The sequence below is a fragment of the Schistocerca nitens genome, chromosome 2, assembly GCF_023898315.1.
Source record: "Schistocerca nitens isolate TAMUIC-IGC-003100 chromosome 2, iqSchNite1.1, whole genome shotgun sequence".
Taxonomy (NCBI): Eukaryota; Metazoa; Arthropoda; class Insecta; order Orthoptera; family Acrididae; genus Schistocerca; species Schistocerca nitens.
In genome coordinates this window covers 396,726,579-396,741,242 of record NC_064615.1, presented here as the reverse complement: position 1 = coordinate 396,741,242, position 14,664 = coordinate 396,726,579, and the positions used below count along the sequence as shown (strand labels likewise).

Sequence of the window (14,664 nt, the reverse complement as noted above, 5' to 3'; positions counted from 1 at the left end):
CGGGCACAATTTTATGACAGCATTTAATGTTAATGCGTTACTCCATTGCACCATGAATGGAGATGGGCAACACTCCATTTTTCGAAAGGCTATCTGAAAACAGTTTTGATGAGTCACCGGGCGTTTGGCGCTGTAAGGAAGATTGCCATATTTAGTTGGGACCACGTCGGAACGCCCCCTCTTCATTTCAGTCACTTTCTTCTGGCACAGTATCAATCCATCTGCTACCCTGATACGAAAGGAAAGAAGGTTCATTTTCTTCTTCTTTGGGATGGACAGGTTGTCTGCATCTCCTCTGTATGCCAACCATCTTTGCACGATGGCAAAGTCAACAGCATGAAAAATCATACGGAAAGGCCATTTTTGAGATGTGATGAAAACTCTGTAGTAGCTTATCAATTGATCAAATAGTTCCACACCATCCACTGCATGATATCTTCTCAATATTTCAGGTCTTTCTACTTTTACATATTTATGGTGTTTTTTGTCCCAACACTCAACATCCACTGAGCCTTTACCAACAAAGTTTGGACAAAATACAACTGGCCTATAGTCTAACCACTTACACATGGTAATGTCATCAACACTAGTGATTTCTCCTCAGTAACCTCTGGTTTGTTTCATTATTGTTTTATCATCTGAAAATGGCAAGTTCTCTCCAAATCTGTTTTGACGGACAGTACCTGCTGCATTGATGCGTTGAGATTTCAGAACTTGAAACACATGATAATGTGAAAAGTTGTCAAAGTATAATTTATGACCTTTACCTTTTGAGAGTGGGACAGAAAATTCTCAACCAACAGCAGGACCTAATCCAAATTTTTTACAGTATGCACGGTATTTAGTTCAGTTGTAGCACCTTGATACAAACGGTAATCACACACTATTCCACTCTTTTCACATGAAGACTTTTGATTCCCCATGGAATTGGTTTCCCCTTGACATACTGCTAAAACTTCCCAGTGAAAGGAATAATTCCTTCACTGACACAAACATTCTCTTCTATAGGAAGTTCACTGCAGCATTTTCGAATGGCTGAGTAAATTGGCCTGACTTTGTAAAATTTATCTTTATTTTCAGGTGGCTTTTCCAGGTTGTTCACCAAATGTAAATTGTTCATAATTCTACAAATCTGTCTAGTGACATGTTTTCCCAAAACACATTTCCCTTCAGGCTTGTATCCCAATACATTCATAATCTGAGAAATTTCAAGGTGCCAGTCAATATATGCAAACCAAGTTGTCCACTTGAATGAGGATTTGCCTCGTTGTAATGCATAATTATGAGTATGTGCTGCCATGCTAGTGAACAAATCATCTGGTATATATATATTTTGAAGTATTGCATTGGAGAACACAAGAGAGATTCTTCAAAATTTGGAGCTTTGTATGTTTATGCAATGGTACTTAGAGGCTTTCATTTCAATTTTATGGATTCTTTAGGTGTCACCATTATGTTGTCACACAGGTTATTCAATTCTGGGTTGTTTTCATTGCATAAAAAGTTCATTTCACCTCTCCATCATCTTCACTTCAGATTTGGTGTCTCTACACACATCATTCACGCCAACTTTATTTGCTCCAACGCGTTTTACTATTTGTGGAGCTTGCCTTTCAATAAGTGGAGCACTGTCATCCTCATTTCCACTCAAACTAATGTCAGAAACGCCACCATTTTCAATTATGTCCATAATCAAGTCCCAATCTTCCTCCACAGAAAGATATTCCTTATCCATATTTGTAAGTCAAAAGCCAGCAATATAAAATAAAATCATATGAACAGGTCACTTATTCTCCTCCTTGCTGCTGGTACTAAAATTAATGGAAAAATTACCACACACAACTACTGTAGCCATGCAAATATAGCCGAGGCACATTTTAGGTTATTTTTCCTATTTTACACCATTAAGGACCTGTTGTACACAAATGTGCACATTAATCTTACCTGATAATAACACAAATATGTACTGAATGAAATGGCTGAAAATTCCACTGAAAGAATGTCTGTTTCCAAAAGAAGGAAACCACACAAAACATTCATAAACAAAACCCACAATGTGACTATTTTAGCAATAAAGTCAATGAGTAATGGTTTCCCACAGAGAGACAACGCCAGAGAGTATATTTTGCTATGTGGTTCACAGACTGCTCACAAGAGAGCAACAGCTGCTGGAGCATGGTTAAAAGAAACATACACAAATGTGTACAGTGGGTTTGGATGTACCTGACATTTCTTGTTAGCAAACTATTAGTGAACAAACTTTATGTACACAATTGTGACCACCAGGTCTGAAAGAGTTAAATAACGTAACTGTCCGGCGAACGGTCCGGACACTTGGATGATGTCGTCCAGGATACCGAGCAGCATACATAGCACACGCCCGTTGGGCATTTTGATCGCAATAGCCATACATCAACACGATATCGACCTTTCCCGCAATTGGTAAACGGTCCATTTTAACACGGGTATTGTATCACGAAGCAAATACCGTCCGCACTAGCGGAATGTTACGTGATACCACGTACTTATCCGTTTGTGACTATTATAGCGCCATCTATCACTAAGCGAAAAAAGTGGCCCAACTAAAACATCCTCGCTCTCTCTCTGCATGTATTAAACATTCTTTGCTATTTATTATACGCGCAAAGTTGACATTCGGCGCGGTGGCTGATGGGAGCGACTATAAAGGCATTTCCCATTTAACAGTCGCTCCCACCATCAGCCAGAGTGTCGAGTGCCAACTCTGCGCGAATAATAAACACCGGTATAGGCCTTTTCATGAAAGTCATATCTTGTTGGCTTATTATGCAGTGACCTTTTTAAAAGTCTCATAAAGGTTACAAAATTACTGAGCAGAGTTTTTTAAATTGGCATTTCCTTCTACAACGAACTCGTTATTATACCTATACTTTCGTCTGGCGAGAGGAATTTCTTGAAGTTTGAGGGACGGACACATTCTTAGTATCTACAATTTGTCAGATTTGCCTACAGAACTTGAAAATGTGTGAGCAAGTGAATAGTTTTGCTGAAAATAAAAATCCATTCTTTTCTTTGCGATTTCACATTTGTGCGCGACATTTCTTGTCGAGGTAATCTAATAAATGGATATTCAGCTGCAACACGAAACTGTCTGCTTTGCCCAGACAATATGCGGTTCTTCACCCACCACGCTTCGAAATGGAGTAAAAAGTGAATAGCATTGTAGTGTTAAGTTTTCCTCTTGAATAGGATTGTAGTGTTTACGATATCGATTTTCCTATTACATCGTTCTTCCAATATGCAAAAGATGATAGACAACTTCAAACACAAAGAAATTTGTGATGATTTTGCAAATTACTTAGTAAGCTCATCAGGAGTTGTAGCACGGTAAAATAATTGCAGTTAAACATTGCTATAAAGTACATTACAGCACAGAATACAAATAAATGTAAGAAAGCATAATCTTGTTTTCCTTTATCGATTGTGTTCCTTATTTCGTTTGATTCCTGAATTTCATCCAGCACCGCAGCAATTTTCTGTGGAGTTCTGCTTCATTTTAGTATTTTTATAACTGACAACGTACATTTCCGAGGAACTCTTCTGCCGGATAGAGTATTTTAAGTTCGAATACTTTCTTTTTTGGTCCACTGCGTTTTTCGAAATGCAACGCAACATACAGCTACACACACCACTACAAGAGCACAAACAAACAATGGAGCTGACTAGCGGCATTTAGTGGTACAAGGAAACTGTTTCTTTGCTCTGTAGCGACAAAGCAATAGGTCTCTTCTATTGTGTGTATTCGCAGCATTTTACGATCATCGGTAGGCCAGCATTAGCCGCGAACACTGTGGCAAAAAAGTAACATCAGTAAAATAGACGGTGCACCGGAACTCCACCAACAAACTTTTAGAGATGGTAATATGGACCTAAACGAGGAAAGAAGTCCAGTAAACATGGGCTCTGAAATGCGTACCGTAAGAGCTATGTGCACTTTTTCATCTTTGAATGAAACAAGTGTCTTCTTCTGCAAGCTCTATGTTTTCCATTTTGGGAGGAGATAGTATGAACCGAAACAAGAAAAAATTCCGGTAAACATGGCCTCGAAAATGCATGCCTTACAGAGCTACGAGCACTTGTTCAGTATAAAGTGTTCTTCGCAATAGCGAAGATAAAAAAGTGCCCATAGCTAGTAGGCATGCGTTTTAGAGCCCAAGTTTACAAAAAAAATTCTTTTTGCTTCGATCCTCACTATCATCAGAAAGTTTATCTGTAGAGTTCTGATTCATCTAGGGTATTACCACTTCAACTTACTTCGTGTTGTGGGGAAGGGCTCAGATAGGCTTTTATTTTTTTTTCCATTCTCCCTTTCACTTCCGTCTTTTTTGTAAACCCTTAAAACGATCACGCTGATTTTTGTAACATGACCGGCCGCGCGGCGCACTTTGTACATATTTAAAGAATAACTGTCTTCATATTTCCCAGGTAAACAAGAATGAGCAAAATTGCAGTTTAATCTTAGTTTTCATTAAACAACGATAAAATAGACTTAAATATACTAGCTAAATTACTGTTTATTTAAAAAATAAATAATAAAATAAACTTTCATTATATCACTCTCATGCCGCGTGAAAGTCCTTCTTCACAGTGACACAGTCGAAGCATTATCAGCGTATTTGCAGCATATCACAGCCAACTGCTTATTAAATTGCTATTTATCGCGTATACAACTGCCTCATTGTGGAATTCTGTCGCTAACTAGGAATCTGGGCTATTTTCTTGCACGGATCGAACATTTTTTCTCACCTAGCATGCATGTTATTTTACGTTACTGCTGCTCACTTGAAGGTATGACAGGACAACTTAGCATTGGGTTAACTGAAGCAATAATGAGGAATATGTTATTGTGTTACTCGGGGATGAAGAGGCTTGCACAGGGTAGAGTAGCATGGAGAGCTGCATCAAACTAGTCTCTGGACTGAAGATCACAACAAGGTATGGGCTTGCAGTTGTAAAGCAACTATGGAACTATCCAAGACAATGTTGGTTCTGATTGACGCACTTGCCACATTGGCACCGAATAGCAGCATTTAGTGGCACAAATAAATTGTTCCTTTAACCTATACCAACACAGCCAAAATTGATCTCACCTTTTTTCGGAAGTCTGATGATTCAAATAGCTTGAAGTAGCCAAATAATGGTCATGGGAAGAAAGACCCAATGAAGCAAGCTATACGTACTGAGGAAGGAATAGAAAACATTTAATGTTGGAGAAGGATGAGGAAGGAAATTGGTTATATCATTAAGGAAATCGGGTATGCCATTTTCATAGAAAATATTCTGACATTTAACTTAGGTAATTTCAGGAAACCTAAGGTCAGTTGCTTACAGTGTGCCATGTGGGAGAAATTAGCAGGCACCTCAGACAGTCTTATTTTTCTTTGCATGAAGCTGGTGACCAACTGGTTGCTTAGGAGTTACTATGATTCCTGCAGCAGCACCTGAAACAAAGTTCACAAGAAGAGAAGCTTTGCATACCATACAGGACACAGCTGGCACCCTTCCCCTTATTCAGTGTGAGGATCTGCTGAATACTTGATATAATACAGCTATCAGATGAGCATGAAGCAGTTAACTTAAATCGTGTTTGGAGCCGAATATGTTGCATTAAGGATGGAGAACAGTGTTCGAATATCAACTTTTTGGATATAAATAACCACTGTTTTGTTTAATGATGTATTGTGGTTCATTCTATTGTTCAAGGAGTAGTAGTTGGGTGGTCTGTAATGTCGCTTTAAGATTTTTAGTGGCTTATGGAACCCATGGTGTAAGTCACAGCTGTTAAGACAAGGGATATGGATATGGGGATTCGAAATTATGCATCAGTTGCCTAATTAATTGGACATGCATTACACAATTTGAAATGGAGAGTTATTGTTGTGTGTCCATCACAGCAAACATTTTAACCATCTTAAAAGTTCAAACCATTTATTTTAGTTAACTAACTCATTCACTCACTCACCTCTTCTCCTGATCCATGGTGGCAAATAAAGGAACCTACGGTTCTGAAGGTGCATGTTTCCCCAACCATCTTTGTTGCTATGTGGTAAGTGTAACTTTCTCTATCTTGCATTCAATAATATTTTTACTTTTCACAAGAGGTGTGCCTGTTTCAATGCAGCTGTTACTGCTAATTGCATTGTTCAAACATACTTCAGTAATTTTCTCTGGAATATTATCTACTTCAGTTTTCATACTCATGAAGAGCATTAGGTTGAAACTATTTTATTGAGTCGTTATTGTGTAATGAAATTCCGGAAATTTTGCAGAGCAAAAAGTGATTTATTTGTGTAATTTGTATTCATTGTAAACTGACACACAACTTCCTGTGATGTTCAGTGGGACTTGGTACTTCCTTTTAAAAAGATCACTTATCTTGTTCCAGAATGCAGCTGAAGTAATAAAATGGATGCCGGTAAGAAACATGAGAAGCCTCCTAACCCACGAGCATCAGCTAATCCACTTTCAGCCTTAACATATTGGTGAGTATTGTAGCCAGCTAGATCAGCCACTTTTACCATGTACAGCTATAAGGTGCATGAACAAGTCTGTTGTTGTTTTGCACAATTCTGATGCAAACATTTAAAACTGGGAAAAGAAGGCAGCATAATTATATAAAACACACTCAAAAATTTACATGATAATCATTACTTAACATAGTAACTGCATTGATGTACATATAAAGTGATAGCTGAAAATTTCTGCCAGGGAATAAGGATTTGCTACATGCAGCAAATAGTTGCCTTATCATTAGGTCATCCAAGCATGCCATCTGACCCAATCCAGATCTCAGTGTCAATTTACTCCTGTGTATGGAGCACTTATGTACAAAGGTTCTTTGGTCACAGGAATAAAACATATGGTTGGGTACATCAGCCTTGATGGGTAACTTTCTTTCTATTCAGCATATAGGTGACAACATTGAGACTGAAAATTTGTACTCAAATTTTCAAAATTTTCAGTTGTCAGATGGATATCAAGATACTGTTAATAATTTAAAACACACAATATCAATAGTTACCCAAAGATGTAGACAACTTTTGGAACTAAATAGGCCTACTGTTTTCGACTTCATGCTAATGGCATTATATTATGAATCACTTTCTTTGCAGGTGGATACTTGATACATTCAAGAAAGGCTACAAAAGAGATCTAGAAATAGAAGATTTATTTGTTCCTCTTAAGGAGCACAGATCTGATCTCCTTGGAGATAGAATTGAAAGGTATACAGTGGAATGTGACCCATCATGAACCAAATACTCTCAAATTTATATCAGTATAAATCTTAATCTTAAAACTTCCAGGATATGGGAGGATGAGCTGAAAAGAGCCAAACAAGCAAATAGATGTCCAAGTTTAACACGCGTGCTTTGTAGATGCTTTGGTCTGAAGATAATGGCTTACGGCTTGGTCCTTGCAGCAACTGAATTATTTTTAAGGTAAAGTATTTGGAAAATCTCTTTAAATAAACAAGATATTAAAAACAAATTGGGGGGGGGGGGAGGAGGAAGGAGAGTTAATACATTAGTGTGAGAAGCTGATACTGCCTAAGAACGGCACATCAAAAGATGTTCTACTGTAGATAGGTGTCTTATAGCTAGAGCGTGTAAATTCAAGCACAACAAGAAAGTCTTTTTAGCATTTCATAGGATTACTTTACTAGTTTTTATATACTTTCTTTCAATGTATGTTTTATCATCAGATAAATTAGTATGCAGTTTTAATCTATAAGTTGGTCCCAGCATGTTATTCATATTATGTGTTGTCTCTTTTTCTGTCCGTACTAGATATTAGATCAAATGCCACGCACATCCTCCTACTCACTCGTACAGAGAGAGCTACAGAAAATTTTCTCACGTAACAGCTTTAGCTTATTAAATTTTGCAGAAATTCTCCTGTATGCATTGTGGGACTATCACTTCTGTGAAATTTGGAAGGTAGGAGTAAATCTGTGAGTGAAGGCAGGTCACGAGTCGTGCCTGGAGAGCTCAGTTCATAGAGAAATTGATTGCAAAAGTCTGGTTTATTGTTTTCTGTCATGACATAGATAATTACTTCATACATTGTATGGATTCTATAATTTTTTGTCACCTCTTTTTATTTATTGACAGTCTGAAGATTGTCATTGGCTGGTTGTAACTGGTTACTGCATTGGGAAATACTCGTGTGATATTGTCATATATGTAGAACAGAAGATTCTAAAATGTTAACGCCGTGACAATTATAAAGTTAGCATGTGATTTGTGTGTGTTGCGATATTAAAATGTAGAGCAGATGTCCATTGAACTAGGTGTGTGTCACTTAAGATACTTTGATGTAAAACCACCACAAGCTGCTAAAAACTTTTATTATGCTGCAAATAGTTTCAACATTTAATTTTAATTTATATACTTTAAAATTGTAGGCATGTGATATGACATATTTTTTTTAAAAATCTGCCCTATGATGGATTTACTGCTGAAACAATAAAAATTTTTAGCAGCTTGTAGTGGTTTTGCATCAAAATGTCATTTATAAAATCTGTTCTGCATGATTTGAAGAAATGGCACATTCAGGAAATTTTTCTGCAATGAATATTTTTGGTGGTTCATGGTGTGGGTTCCTGTAGTCATGTCCTAGTTCATGAACCACGGGCAACGTATGAGTGGCCAAGTAAGTGGTCCTGACAGTCGGGATACCAGTTTCTTTGGAATAAGGCTGGGCATCTCGCACATATTCTGAGTTGTGGTCACCTTTGTGCTCATACGGCAGAGACTACCAAATCCACCGGTTAGTCCCTCAGCCATTAGGGGTAAAACCCAATGGGACTCGGGGCAAGTAAGGCTAGCAACCTGCTTCCTTGGTACTTTTAAATATGATGCTGGCAACAATCCGAGCAAAATGCCTCGGACCTTTGGAGGTGACGGAGTCCCACCTCTGACAAACCAGGGACTCCTAAGATAAGACTTGGCAAAAAAATGGTAATGAGATGGGGAGCTATTAATATCAATGGGGGCTACTCTGGGAAGAAGGTAGAGCTGGCAGAGGCTGCAAGTAAGATGGGACTGGACATTTTAGCTGTTAGTGACATTCGGGTATGGGGTGAGAAAGAAGAGGAAGTGGGAGAATCCAAGGTCTACCTGTCAGGAGTCAAAGCAGGAATAGCACAATGGGGTGTAGGGCTTTACATCAGGAAAGAAATGGAGCCCAGCGTAGTTGCAATAAGGTATGTAAACGAACGACTGATGTGGATAGATTTGACAGTGTCTAGCAAGAAAATTAGGATTGTGTCAGTATATTTGCATTGTGAAGGGACAGATCAAGATAAGATGGATAGTTTTTATGAGGCACTCAGTGATGTAGTTGTTAGAGTAAAGGACAAGGACAGTGTTCTGCTCGTGAGTGATTTTAATGCCAGGATTGGAAATCGAACAGAAGGATATGAAAAGGTTATGGGTAAATTCGGAGAGGATATGGAGGCCAACAGGAATGGGAAACAACTCTTGGATTTCTGTGCCAGTTTGGGCTTAGTAATCACAAACTCCTTTTTTAAACATGAGAACATCCACCGGTATACTTGGGAAGGCAGGGGAACCAGATCAGTCATTGACTATATAATAACAGATCAGGAATTCAGGAAGGCTGTGAGGGACACACGTGTATTCAGGGGATTCTTTGATGACACTGATCATTATTTAATCTGCAGTGAAATTGGGATTGTGAGGCCGAAAGTGCAGGAGGTCAGGTCCATATGTAGGAGGATAAGAGTGGAGAAACTTCAGGATAAGGAAATCAGGCACAAGGACGTAACAGCGATCTCAGAAAGGTGCCAGTTAGTTAAATGTAGTCAATTACAGTCATTGGAAAAGGAATGGACAAGGTACATGGACACAGTACTAGAAATGGCTAAAGAATGTCTTGGAACGGTAGTGTGTAAAAGTAGGATGAAGCAAACAGCTTGGTGGAATGACACAGTCAAGGCAGCCTGTAAAAGGAAAAAGAAGGCCTATCAAAAATGGCTACATACTAGAACTCAGGTAGACAGAGAAAGTTATGTTGAAGAAAGAAACAAAGCCAAACAGATAATTGCAGCATCCAAGAAGAAATCTTGGGAAGACTTTGGAAACAGTTGGAGACTTTGGGTCAAGCTGCTGGAAAACCATTCTGGAGTGTAATTAGCAGTCTTCATAAGGGAGGTAAGAAGGAAATGACAAGTATTTTGGACAGGTCAGGAAAACTGCTGGTGAATCCTGTTGATGCCTTGGGCAGATGGAGGGAATATTTTGAAGAGTTGCTCAATGTAAGTGAAAATTCGATCAGTAATGTTTCAGATTTCGATGTACAGTGGGATAGGGATGATGATGGAAATAGGATCACATTTGAGGAAGTGGAGAAAATGGTCAATAGATTGCAGTGCAATAAAGTGGCTGGGGTGGATGAAATTAAGTCGGAACTCATCAAATACAGTGGAATGTCAAGTCTTAAATGGCTACACAGGATAATTGAAATGGCCTGGGAGTCGGGACAGGTTCCATTAGACTGGGCAAAAGCAGTAATCACACCAATCTTTAAACATGGGAACAACTACAGAGGTATCTCTTTAATCAGCGTTGTGGGTAAAATCTTCTCTGGTATTGTTGAAAGGAAAGTGCGAGTATTAGTTGAGGACCAATTGGATGAAAATCATTGTGGGTTTAGGCCTCTTAGAGGTTGTCAGGACCAGATCTTTAGCTTACGGCAAATAATGGAGAAGTGTTAAGAGTGGAACAGGGAATTGTATCTATGCTTTATAGATCTAGAAAAGGCATATGACCGGGTTCCTAGGAAGAAGTTATTGTCTGTTCTACGAGATTATGGAATAGGAGGCAAACTTTTGCAAGCAATTAAAGGTCTTTACATAGATAGTCAGGCAGCAGTTAGTTGACGATAAATTGAGTTCATGGTTCAGAGTAGTTTCAGGGGTAAGACAAGGCTGCAACCTGTCTCCACTGTTGTTCATATTATTTATGGATCATATGTTGAAAACAATAGACTGGCTGGGTGAGATTAAGATATGTGAACACAAAATAAGCAGTCTCGCATATGCAGATGACTTAGTTGTGATGGCAGATTCGATTGAAAGATTGCAAAGTAATATTTCGGAGCCAGATCAGAAATGTAAGGACTATGGTATGAAGATTAGCATCTCCAAAATGAAAGTAATGTCAGTGGGAAAGAGATATAAACGGATTGAGTGCCAAATAGGAGGAGCAAAGTTAGAACAGGTGGACGGTTTCAAGTACTTAGGATGCATATTCTCACAGGATGGCAACATAGTGAAAGAACTGGAAGCGAGGTGTAGCAAAGCTAATGCAGTGAGTGCTCAGCTACGATCTACTCTCTTCTGCAACAAGGAAGTCAGTACCAAGACTAAGTTCTGTGCACCATTCAATCTTGTTGTATGGGAGCGAAAGCTGGGTGGATTCAGGTTACCTTATCAACAAGGTTGAGGTTACGGATATGAAAGTAGCTAGGATGATTGCAAGTACTAGTAGATGGGAACAATGGCAGGAGGGTGTCCACAATGAGGAAATCAAAGAAAAACTGGGAATGAACTCTACAGATGTAGCAGTCAGGGTGAACAGGCTTAGATGGTGGGGTCATGTTACATGCATGAGAGAAGCAAGGTTATCCAAGAGACTCATGGGTTCAGCAGTAGAGGGTAGGAGGAGTCGGGGGCAGACCAAGAAGGTACCTGGATTCAGTTAAGAATGATTTTGAAGTAATAGGTTTAACATCAGAAGAGGCACCAATTTTAGCACTGAATAGGGGATCATGGAGGAATTTTATAAGGGGCTATGCTCCAGACTGAACACTGAAAGGCATAATCAGTCTTAAATGATGATGATGATGATGATGATGATGATGATGATGATGATGATGATGATGATGATGATGATGAATATTTTTGGGGAGTAATTGAAAATAGTGTCAGGTCTTGGAGTTAAGTGAAAAATGAATATGAACACAGCAAACTTCAGTAGATGTATGCATTGGATTTACAGATGGTTAAGGGCATCTTACATTCTTAAAAATGTGATTTGGAGAATAAAGTAGGAAACATTACTAATGAGTCAAATGTACTGACTTGTACTCAATGTACATAGTGCTAGAAGGGTGTAATTTATAATTCAGTGTGGTTGGTGGTATTGTAAAATGATCTGTAAACTTTCAAATGTTCTTATCTTTCTTTGAGACAAATTAATTTTATTACTTTGTTTGTTTTCACCAATAGGAAACATGGCTTTGTGATAATTTCATAGGAATGACATTATTAAAAAACTGCTTGGAGGGCAATTTCTTTGAAACAGAAAGAGTTTGATATAGTTTTTCAGTCTCCTAGTAATAAAACTACCTACATGCTTACCCAACATAAGACGTTTTATTGAATCAACTTCATATTAAACAGAATGTGCCACATGCTTATAAAACATAATGAGGACACACCAGGAGTGAAAGTAGCCTCAGTCATACCTCGCAGAAATGTTCACAATATATTTTAATGATATAGCGAATAACATTTTTAGCTTTGTGAAGCTGTTTGGCATTTGCACATGATGCACTTCTATATATCTACTTGGAGCTCATCATTTGAAATTTGTTATGAAATGGAGGGAGACTAATAGATCAGAGATTCATGCAAAGACTACCAGCTGACACTCAACATCAACAAATACTGTAGATTGGCAGAATAGAAAGTGTTATAGCATGAAAAACTAGTGTGATATTCATCAAATGTAGTGAAGATACTAATTATATATAAGGGATATTAATGATAAAACTTTCATTCCATTTGGAACTTATATCCATTATTATCTGTATGAGGTGTTGCCCCAACACAGATGAATAAAATCTTTTATTTCTTGTGGCATAACAACAAACAACCTCCAGATGTTACTTTTAGGAATTTTTCCACATCTGAAATACATGCTGCATAAGTTCTTGAAGGTTGCAAGCCACCACAAATTCTTCTCCTACACCATCCTCTTCACCTCAGAGTAGCACTTGCATCCTAAGTACTCAGTTATTTGCTGAATGTATTCCAGACTCTGCGTTCCCCTACTGCATCCTGTCCCTACTTTTTGTCAGTGTTTTCCATACATTCCTTTCCTCACCATTCTGCGGAGGACCTCCTCATTCTTTACCTTACAAGTCCACCTAATTTTCAACATTCATCTGTAGCACCACTTGCAAAAGCTTCAATTCTCTTTTGTGCTATCTTTCCCACGGTCCATGTTTCACTACCATACAATGTTGTGCTCCAAATGTACATACTACATTTGCTAGCAATAAACTTCTCTTGGCTAGGAATGCCTTTTTTTGCCAGTGCTACTCTGCATTTAATGTCCTTCATGCCCCATCCATCATGGTTTACTTTGTATCCAGGGTAGCAGAATTCTTTAACTATGTCTACATTATGATCACCAGTTTTGATAAGTTTCTCGCTGTTCTCATTTTGTTGCATCTCATTACTTCAGTCTCTCTTCATTTTACTCACAGTCAATATTCTGTGCTCAGGCTATTCATTTGATTCAAATGATTATGCAGATATTCTTAACTTTCACTGAGTATAGCAAGATCATCAGTGGATCCTATCATTGGTATCTTTTCAGTCTCAATTTTATTCCTACTCTCGAACATTTCTTTTATTTCTGTCATTGTTTCTTCATGGTATACACTGAACAGTAGAGATGCAAGACTGCATCCCATCTTTAACCCTTTTAATCTGAGCACTTCGTTCTTGGTCATTCAGTTGCATTGTTCCCTCTCGGTTCTTGTACATACTGTATATTACCTGTCTTTCCCTATAGCTTGCTCTTTTTTTTCTCAGAATTTCAAACATCTTGAACAATGTTACTTTGTCAAATGTTTTTCTGGCTTTGATAGATCCTGTGTGCAATGTCCTAAGTGCCTCTGTGGGCCTATACCTGTCCTAAAGCCTACTGACCATCTCCTTACAAATCCGAAATTTTCCTTTCCATTGTTCTGTGTATTACTCTCATCAACAGCTTGGATGCATGAGCTGTTAAGCTGATTGTGAGACAGTTCTCACACTTACCAGCCCTTTGTATCTTCCAAATTGTGTGGGTGATATTTTTCCGAAAGGATGATTGTACATCACCTGTCTTGAATATTCTGCACACCAACTTGAACAGTTGATAGGTTGTCACTTGCCCCACTGATTTTAGGAATTATGATGGCATGTCATCTATAGCTTCTACCCAATTGGATCTCAGATCTTCCAGATTCTGTTTCTGATATCTTCCATATCAACTTCAGTTTCTTCTTCTATCAAATTGTGCGACAAATTCTCACCCTCATAGAGGCCTTTCATGTACCTTTTCCACCTATCCATTCTCCCTTTTGTGTTTAATAGTGGATTCCCATTGCACTGTTAGTATTACCAATTTGCTTTCAATTTCACTGAAGGTTGTTTTGACTTTTCTATATGCCGAATCAGTCCATCCAATAATAATTTCTTTTTTTAATTTTTTCACATTTTTCTTGCAGCCATTTAGACTTAGCAAACTTCAAATGTGTCACATCACTCCTCATTACTTACGTACTCCATTTCCTTCCAAACTGATTCTTCGAGTTGATTCTCTC

The 14,664-nt window shown here is 38.3% G+C and overlaps 1 pseudogene; it reads left to right on the top strand.

Annotated features, from left to right (window-relative positions):
• The window catches only part of LOC126236244 (probable multidrug resistance-associated protein lethal(2)03659), a 275,573-nt pseudogene that overhangs the window by 151,964 nt on the left and 108,945 nt on the right, over positions 1-14,664 (top strand).